Source organism: Carassius auratus, chromosome 25, assembly GCF_003368295.1.
Source record: "Carassius auratus strain Wakin chromosome 25, ASM336829v1, whole genome shotgun sequence".
In the NCBI taxonomy this organism is placed as follows: domain Eukaryota; kingdom Metazoa; phylum Chordata; class Actinopteri; order Cypriniformes; family Cyprinidae; genus Carassius; species Carassius auratus.
Genome location: NC_039267.1, coordinates 6,773,455 through 6,783,630, shown reverse-complemented (window position 1 = coordinate 6,783,630; position 10,176 = coordinate 6,773,455).

Sequence of the window (10,176 nt, the reverse complement as noted above, 5' to 3'; positions counted from 1 at the left end):
ATATATATATTATACAATATGCATATAATACAATAATGAAACCAATAAATGGTCAATAATAAAAATTTTATATCTATATATATTTTTTTTAAATATACATATTAACATTGACCAATTATCGGTTATTGGCTATAACATAATAACGATAAAATACAACTATAAGCTTATCAGCACTGGACAAAATGTAATTCTTACCCTTTTTATTTGTACTCCAGCATAAATCCTGACCTGTGCTGCCTACCTAAGCCCTACCTATTGAAACACTGTATTGAACCCTTTCGTCCTGGTTGCCCTGGTTACGGCCACTTATCAAGGAGAGGTCTTAAAGATCAAACAGGTGTGGTATCCAGTTGCCGCGATCCTCCCGTTGCTATGGACCTTTGTTCGGCGCCGAGCACAGGTGCACGCCAATGCCGCGGAGCACGGCGAGTGTACACAAAAACACAACGGAGGGACAAAAAGCATTTTGCCTGTGCACTGTGGTGCCATAAACTGCCCAGCGTCTTATCATTGGAATGGGGTGGGGGCGGAAAGGAAAGGGGTTGCAGAGTAAATTCGACATCAGAGGTGGACCCAGCAAGGGGCCCTGACTGACGCCGAAAGCTCAAGTTCACATAGACGTATCTACTGCTCCCCCACTGATCACTAGCGCTCCTCGCCGTCCAACCCAGGAAACTCCCCGCTAGCAGGAGTCGCCGCACTTCCCCCACACAATAGCACACGGTCACGTGACGCAATACTGTCATGTTGCCGCTTTTAACACTTGTTCTCAACCGTCACTCAGTTTGTGGCAGCTGTCTTCACCATCCTCTCCATCCCTTCAGATTTTAGCACTAGAATCTCTTTTCCGCCATCCAAGTGTTTCGATAGCAGCAGGTGGTGTGACGCGTCCAGGAACCGGTGCTCAAATCTCATTGAATGCAGCCAAAATGTGTTAAATGAAATTTCTACCTATTGATTAACAAGAGACGTGCCTGTTCGAAAGTGCACAGCGTATTAAATTGACGCCGATGACTATAAGAGACAATCTGATTCGATTCGAGCACAGCGGCCTTGAGGTCATCTGACTTCATTGCGACATTCTGCAGTTTAGAAAATGGCAGAATTGATTTTTGCTGCCATAAAAAACAAGCTTGGGTGGTTTGCCATGGATGTACAATCGAGGTAATCGGATTGAAATCTTGAAGGAAATCGTAACTGAATCAGAGGGTTTTGCAACATTGTGTCTCTTTAAATAGGCCAGACACTTTCCATATAGAAAGTTTTTGCTGAAATCTGAATGCGTTTTTATCTAAAAATGCAGAGTTGTCCCAGACAGAAATGAAAGCAGAAGATACGTGCACTCTCCTGACTGCCAGTTACCTCAAACCGAAATTTTTCAGCATCCCTCTGACAGGCAGATTGGCGGGTGCGGAGCAAATTCACCACCTCCACATCTCTCCAATTTCAGCACTGTAAAATAAAAGGAAAAAACGGTAAAAGGTCATTTTGACTGGGCTCCTGGGAGAGAGCATGTTCAGGTAATTAAGTGTAGCTTCACTCAGCCCCCTTGTCAAGGCAATTACCGTAAATCATATGCTCTTACCAGCGTTAATTACAGAGAAATCAGTCTGTACACCACTGACTGACAACCACACTCCGGCCTGCACATATTTACAACAATAACAATTATCCGATGTACCGTTGCATCTGTAAGAGCTGTGGTCAAAACAGATGTTGCTTGTGAAATGTAACCAAAGCTATTTAAATTGGGGAAGAGGGGGAGAGGACATTGATTTAAATTCTGATCACAGTTGCTTTTGTATTTCAAAAGAAAATTGTATATCAAAACGTATATAGTCACAGAATATTACATGCATTATGTATAAATAGCCATAAATGAATTGCAGATGCATGCAATATATATATATATATATATATATATATATATATATATATATATATATATATATATATATATATATATATATATATATATATATATGAATTGCTGATTTTAAAATGACGAAACATTTAGATAATTTTAAATCATACAGTATGTAAATTAAAAACATTGAATTAAAAATAAATAAAATACATTTAACATTTGTTATATATTAATTATTACATTTTATATAAATACATATATTAACAAATTTAAATGTATTTTATTTATTTTTAATTCAATGCGTTTAATTTTTGTTAAATCAAAATGAACATACTAACATGTTTGTTTGTTAATGTATTTATTTCAATTTAATTTTCACTCAAAGTGTTACTCTGATAATATAATTTGTAATGCCAAAAAAAAAAAAAAACTGCATTCAAATTTGCCATTTTGCCATTTTCACTAGTGGATGCAACTGTATAAAGCATGTTTCTTTATTCCACATAATTTTTAGTATTAACGTCAAAAAAAAAAAAATTTGTCCTGATTTACAGCATGTCTGACTCAGACTGTATATTTCTTTTAACTTTTCTGTTGTAGATTTGTAACTACAAGAACAATGCTGAGGAACCCCATCCGCTCAGCCCCACACAGCAGCACTCAGCAAATCAGTAAGAGAGGGACTCAAGCATCTCTGCAGTGTTTCTTCCTCAAAGAGAGAGAGAGAGAGAGAGAGAGGGAGACGGAGCGGGAGAGAGAGTAGGAAGTGGGAAGTCACCTCCGTCACTGTAAGTCACCCACCTAATCAGCTCAACTCAGTGCCTGGGGAGAGTGAGAGAGAGAGAGAGTGGGGGGGGGGGGGGGGTGAGAGAGGTAACAATTTTAAGGGGTGACTGAACAGCCACGTAAGGTGCTCCTGCTATGTTCCCTAGAAGGATGGGTTCTCTGGATGTGAAAGGAATCAAATTATGAGAGGTGGCCAGCTGGGTTGGGGGCCGACGTGAAGTGTTACTGTGGTGTTATTGCATAAAAGAAATATATCAGGACAAATTTTTGATGCATAGTTGGAGTTAGTGAGCTAACGAGCAAGATAACCAGCTATAGGTGTTCTCACACGGAGTAAGGCATATTTTGAGGGGGGGGGGGGTTCGCACTATGGTTGCCTTCTCAGTTCATAAAAGGTGAAATCACTGCACACTGCCAACTCAGGGTGTGTGGATTAATAAAATGCTTTTTTTTATGTTCAATAAAGGAAAAAAATTATTTAAATATTTAGTTTTTACAATATCAAATGAACTATATAATAACTCAAAATATCTATGGATTTATAGAATTAGATAATTATATGCTTGATTTTTTTTGTTTCTTGATTTTTTTTTTTTTTTTTGCTGTTACAAAACTGACTTTTTTGATACCTTTTTTCAGCAAGAACAAGAACAGATTGCTTATTAAATGTTCAGCCTTTCATGTAAACCTTTGCTTTAAAGAAACTGTTTTTGTTTTCCTAAAATTGAAAACCAATTCATACCTGAACTCTCTGGGGATTTATTAATCACTTCAGATGGGAAAGGTGCTTTTTTTTTTTTTTTTTTTTTTTTGCAATTAGTCATTATCAGCATTCCACATCTGCTGTGGAACATTTTCATTTAAACATCTGAATGTGAGTCAAACACGTCTCTGACAAGATTTCGAAGCTAACTGACATCATTATCTGCCATCTCAGCTCCATAATCGGCTGCCCTAATGCATTTTTTAATTGTTTTCTTTCCCCAATACGTGCTCCACACCTGAGTAGAGAAGGGAAAAAGTACCATCTATTAAACGAACATCTCGTCATCTGCCTGACCAGCTATTTCAGGTCTCTCCATTAGCGAGACACGACGAATCCATCTGACGTCCAAACTGTCATATCCCAAGCCTATAAAGATCCCTATAACATGCTCAACAATCCAAAAAAATGGAGACAATTGATTTTCGCCTGCCAAGAATGATCGTAATAAAGTTTTACAAGCATGACGAATCCCCGAGGTTATGATCTATGCACATTCTCAAAGGAAAAAAGATTTCTCTCTCTCCATCGAATTATCTTTAGACAAATGGTGGCGACAGTATAATTGGACATTAGTCTTAATTCGCGTGTTACAGGAGCTGAATTGAATGCTCGCTCCTCTTGGCTGGACAGAAGCTCTTTTTCTCTGCACGGCGCGTTTGGTTTTTCTAATTGTGCCCGGTGAAAGGCGCCCATCCTAAACTGAAGAGCATAATTTAACTGGCCTTAATAAAGGATTACTATTCAACGTAGAGCCTATTATTTTCCAGCTAGACTCCCGACCGGAGATAAATAGGATCGGTACTCTCACCTTTTTTTCTTTCTCTCACTTGCTCCCACTTCTCTGGAATCTTAAGTAAATGTAGAAGTGCATGCGGAAACGGATTTGGCTACTTAAAGAAAAGGAGAGGGGACCGAAGCAAAAAAGGACGCCTCGACTTTATTCAGATGAACTGAGGAGCCTATTATGGCTAATATGTTTTTTTAATGGGAAAAACCATAGTTGATCCGAGCTAATTTCCCTTGTGCAGCTTGGGCTCTGAAAGTAATCCATCACCTCAGTATGAGGTGGTGGCAGCGAGTAGCCACGTCTCTAATGAAGCTCTCCATCAGAGGGCTAAAGAATCGCGCTGTCAGTCTCCACTCAATGCCACCCCCGACACAAAGGCCTCCCGATTGTTGCTTTCTCTTTGTATGTGTTAACCCAAGCAGGGCCTTATACAAAATGAATGTGCCGATGTAACCTTAGCTTTGACGGTCCCCTGCCATCCCAAAACACCTGTCAGTCATGCTTTTGTTGTCGGCGCAGGTGAGTTTGACGTTGCGCGTCATCCATATTTCTGAATTTCGCGGTTCGTCTTACGTCGCGCCAGGCGCTCCGTGACCAAGGAGGCTTTTCAGCTAGATTTTGTTGTTGGTTTTGTTTTAGAGTCCTCTGCCCTCTGGACTGAAAGGAAATAAGAGTGCTTCTTTCAGAGAGAAGGGGGCACAATCCAGTCACTCGTGTCTTCTGAGGAAGGTAGAACTAAATGCACTCAGCTGTCCTTCTTCAAATGTCACTATCAAAGGTCTAGGATGTGTGTGTGTGTGTGTGTGTGTGTGTGGAGAGGTTTTAGCGAAATGATGTGCAAGCAATAAGAAAAGGCCAGCTCGCTGCACCTTTCCTGCCTCACCTTAGCTGTCGCTCTCTCTTCCGTGCATTGATCTGTCATTTAAAACTGATCACTTCATTATCTCCTGAATGGCGGGCGTTATGTGGGAGTCGTGAGCGTGCTTAACCGAATGTTTTCTCGTTTATGACCGGCTTTTATACCCAAGGGTAACTGCCTCGCTGGCTAATGGTAATTCAGGGAATGCAGGACTGATGGCAATGGGGTTTACTGCTTGGAAACACCGTTTTGAACAGAATGTTTGGTTTTAAAAGATTTTGGACCAATGAGATTTGGTGGGCGGGGTTATGCAGCACCAGCGCTCAGAATTTTACATGGTTGCGCTAAATAAAATTAAATAAAATTGCATAACATAGTAGAGGCAAGTAGATATAGTAGTAGAGAATACTAGAGTTAAAATTGATATCTGGGGTAAAAAATGTACATAAAATTAAAAAAAAAAAAATTTTTATCTAATTTAAATGACCGACTCTCATGCCTTCAAACTATTTTGACTAGGTGGAACAATTCTTGCATTAAGATAAGCATTTACAAACAAAAGCTTGAGGAAAAAATTATAATGATCCAAATGTCACACTGACAAAAATCTAAATAATTTATATTTAGATTTAAAAATAAATGTAATCTAAATATTTTACTAATATATTTTGTTACACATTATTATAAAATGCAACAATACAATGCAAAATACATAATTGTATAATACATCAAATATATTTCTAAATTATAGTAATACTTAAAAATAATATACCGTAATAGAATATCACAGAATACATATAAAAATCCAGTTTTTCAATGCAAATTTGTTTTATGGTCAGTAAAAATATTTAGTCATTTTTGCAGCAATATTTTACTATATAAAGTTTTTTAACTATTTAAATGTAAATGTTGTCTACTTGTATATTTTGTTTACTTTTTATTTATGGATAAATATATTTATTTATAAAAAAAATGTTTTCTCAATTCATGTAACAAGGACAAACATGGACAGAACTGTACTTTAAATTTTCATATTGCCTGCCTTTCTCACAAATGCTTGCATTTCTTCTCTATTTTTCAAAGATTTCCACTTGTTAACCATTGTTGTGTGATTTACACCTAAAGCTCTTTCCAGGCCTTTTCAAGCAGACCTGTTATTCGAACTAGGGGCTTGCTGGCTGAATCATCTTTCATTTTGAGCCTCATCAGACAGAACACGAGGACATGAGGTTGCCACAGTAGCCTTCAGATACGGGCGACATTTTGCAGGGTGTGTGAAGACTTCTCAATGGAAAGGGCAGGTATGCTTCAGGTAATACCAACATTATGAGCTTGGATTTATCCTGCTTCGCTGGGTCTCTGGCGAGCTTTAGCTCGGGTTACTTCTAGAGCTAAAAGCACACATATAGAAAAGCTTTTAATAAATATTCATATTCATAGACAGTAAATCAATTCCTTCTCCTATAAAACGTGTTGGGCATGCTGAGGGTTATATCCCAAAACATACATCCAGCATATTGAAAAAGATCACCGAAAGCCCTGTCCACAAAGATATTGAAGTTAATCTCAATACCTTCCACTAAAATTAAACCAACGACTCCGTTTCTAAAGATCCCGTCTTCCATTTCAGCAGACGTTGGTCTGGGTCGCTGTGGAAGACTAGTGATTTTGTTGTTGTTCCTTCTGCTTTCTGACAACAAGTCACAGTCTACCTCAGCGACCAGGTCCATGTGGATACACAGAAACCTTCTGACCAAACCAGAGGCTCATCTGTGCCCAGATGCATTCATTTTCCCATTCAATAGACAGGTAAGTAGCATCTGATTATTACTTGTAGCTAACGCTCATAATTAACTGCATTTTAGACCAGTGAACAATGCGGCTGATTAACTGGCTTTGCTTAAAACACTGTCATTTTAAACATTCAAAAAGGCTGTTAGCCATGTCTTTTTTTCTTTTTTTTTCTCGTGTTTGTGCATCCCAAACTATGTGAATCCAATTCAGCAGGGAGTTGAATTATTTCTGTTGTTGCAAACGTGGCCCTGTAGGACGCGATTGCGCCGACCAACTTAAGTTGAATGTTTTTGTGTAGGAGGCTGATATGTTTCAAGGCCTCCAGCTCCGAGTTGATCTTTTATTCATGCAAGCCTTGTTCACTTCTGATGAAGCAATTATCTCACAAGCAAATCACTTTTGTGTCTTCTGTTAAACGCTATGCAATCGCATTAATATTTCTCTTTCAAACTGATTAAAAGCCTCATCCTGATACCTGTTCTGGGTCGCCTCTTTCTTCTTTTCCTATACAAGTTTGCACACTACAGCCACGTTGAAATGTAATCATGCTTCCACGCAAATCAGATACACTCTTGTTACTTTATTAATCAAATCGGCTTAGGTTATTAATCTAGTCCCTCTTAATTAAGAGGACATAGATAGGTGAATTGCAGCATTTGTAATGGTATTGTGCAGCTGATGGATACACAGACCAATAAAAGCCTTCGGTAATGGCTTCGCTGTGACCATGAATATGCATTAGCCGAGCGAACGATGAACAATGAGAGTGGGTGTTACCTTCAACTCTCACCAAACGGTGTAGGATGTTTCCATGGTGACCACCATGGCAACGCAGAGCTGAATTACTATCCTCGGCCTTGAGAGGGGCTGTTGTCGACAATACTCGCCGCCTGCTTTTATCATGCTAAAACTATAGAGTGCTCTAGGTTATTACGACTCCATTACTTTAAGAGTAATTCATTTAATAAGATATTGGTCCTCCCAAAAAAGCTCATTCAGGGTCAGGACGATCCAGGGATTGATCCGAATGAACTTGTTCAGTGTTATTCAATGGGGGAAAATGCTTTGGAGATGGAGAGAGAGCAGCATTTTCATTTGCAATGATGCTCCATATTCAAGTCTTTACCTCTGTCCCCCGGCCCTGGCGACGGGTCAAAGGAGTTCAATTACTGCCACACGAGCTCTCAACATCCTTGTCTGCCGGGAAAAGGTTCAACAGGTTCATCAGATTATAATACATTTGAGATAATAATAATACATGCATTTAAAATCATATGAATAAATTAGCCTATACATATAATTTATAATTCCAGGTAAGTGTCAATGGTTGCCAATGATGCTTTGTACGTAGGAACCGTGCAAAGGGTTTTGTTTTTATGGTTCATGCAACCCTGTGTAGGCTACTAAGAAAATCTGTAATGCAGTGTTTTTCCTATTAAATATAACCAATATATGTTAATAACCCAGACTGTGTAATAGGAACAGTATGCACAATATAGGGCTAATTAATTGCGAATTATGCAAGAGATTTGCACGAACAATTCTACGTAATCCGTTCAGGGTCATAAATGTCAGAATTACAGGATTTAAATCTTTTGAGTTGCTAGGCAGCTTTAATGTCTCTGAAAGCCGAAAGCAATCTTGTTTGAGAGGATGTGTAAGAAATAGCAACAGCCTCTCACAGTCCCCCGAGTCCACTTGTAATCATGATGGGCAGTGATTGTGCAAGAGCGCCCCCTGCTGTACACTCAGCAGCCCTGCGGCCCCCGGATGATGTCGCTCCATGCAGACGCCCAAGCTTCTTATGGACAATATGGACTTCCTCTGTGAGGCTAATTGTGATTTTGAAATGCATACAATTACGAAACACCTTATTATGCTGCGATTTAACAAGATTCTACACATTTTTTGGGATCAACGTGAAGTTGAGACTCTAAAAGTGTGCTCAGAAGTATTGAATATTTATACCGTGACACAACGCCAAGGCGACGTAAGGGAGCGATATCGCAGATAAACCCGTGCCAACTGCACTTCCTACAGGACAGCTGCCATCGGTTGAGTGCCCAGCCGTGAGTGAGCTGCCCACCATCTGATGACTGGGACGATGACAGGAACACAGAGTGTGACTGGGAGTGATCCATAACACACACACACACACACACAGAGAGATCAATGCTCATGTATCGTAGTGGCCTCAATGTCTTTCTTATGGTTTACAAGAAGACATGTAGTCTATTATAGTCGAATGTTTTTTTTTTTTGATTACTTACTATTAAATTCTAACATAAGTAACGCATTTCAAATTCAAAGCAACTTTTTTTCTTAACGATATCCATATTATTTTGTGTGGAATTTGTCCTTTAGGTAAATAACGAAGAATAAGTGCATTAAACTATTTGTACCACAAAAATATGTGTATAATAACGACAATACATTAAAGGTGTCATGTGATGTTGCAAAAAAGAAACATATTTTGTGTATTTTGGTGTAATGCAATATTTTTTATGCGGTTTAAGGTTTAAAAAAAACGCGCCGCCTTACTGAAACGCGTCGATTTTTACAAAGCTCATTGTTCTGTGCATAGACATAATATAGGCCTTAAAAAATATATGTTTTGGGTCCGATTTCGCCCTCGTGAATTATAAATATTGAAGGCCTATTGTTTGACTTTTTACACTTATCACAAAGTCCTTTAAGGTATTCTAGTCTTTGCTTATTATCGCCTTTACTAACGTGTGATGTCAGAATTAGGTTTTCCTCTAGACTGGATGAATTATAAATATATATATATATATATATATATATATATATACACACACACACACACACACACACACACACACACACACACATCCATACAATATTAGATTTAAACGTTCAGTAAAAAAATGTGCTAGACTTACGGTTCATTAGCCACTGTAGGGAAATAACGAGAATAAAAAATCAAATCAAAATGTATTCAAGCACAATAAAAACCACAGAAGTTGACCACTGTGCAGTACAAACCTTGCTATAAAGAAAGACACAAATATAAAGAGTTTTTACCTCTATGCACTAAAGAGGAGAAAATCCAAAACAAACCCTGACAGGTGACAGGTCCTTATACGCTAAGGAGGGTCACAAACCTTGGGAAAAAAGGTAAGTTTGATATGATCAAATTTGCGGGTGCCAGTCAAAAGTCTGGCTGCTGCATTTTGAACCATCTGAAGTCGATTTATATTTGAATTACTTATACCCATATAAAGGGAATTACAATAATCAAGCTGTGATGACACAAAGGCATTGGTCACTTTCTCAAACAATTGAAACGATTAAAA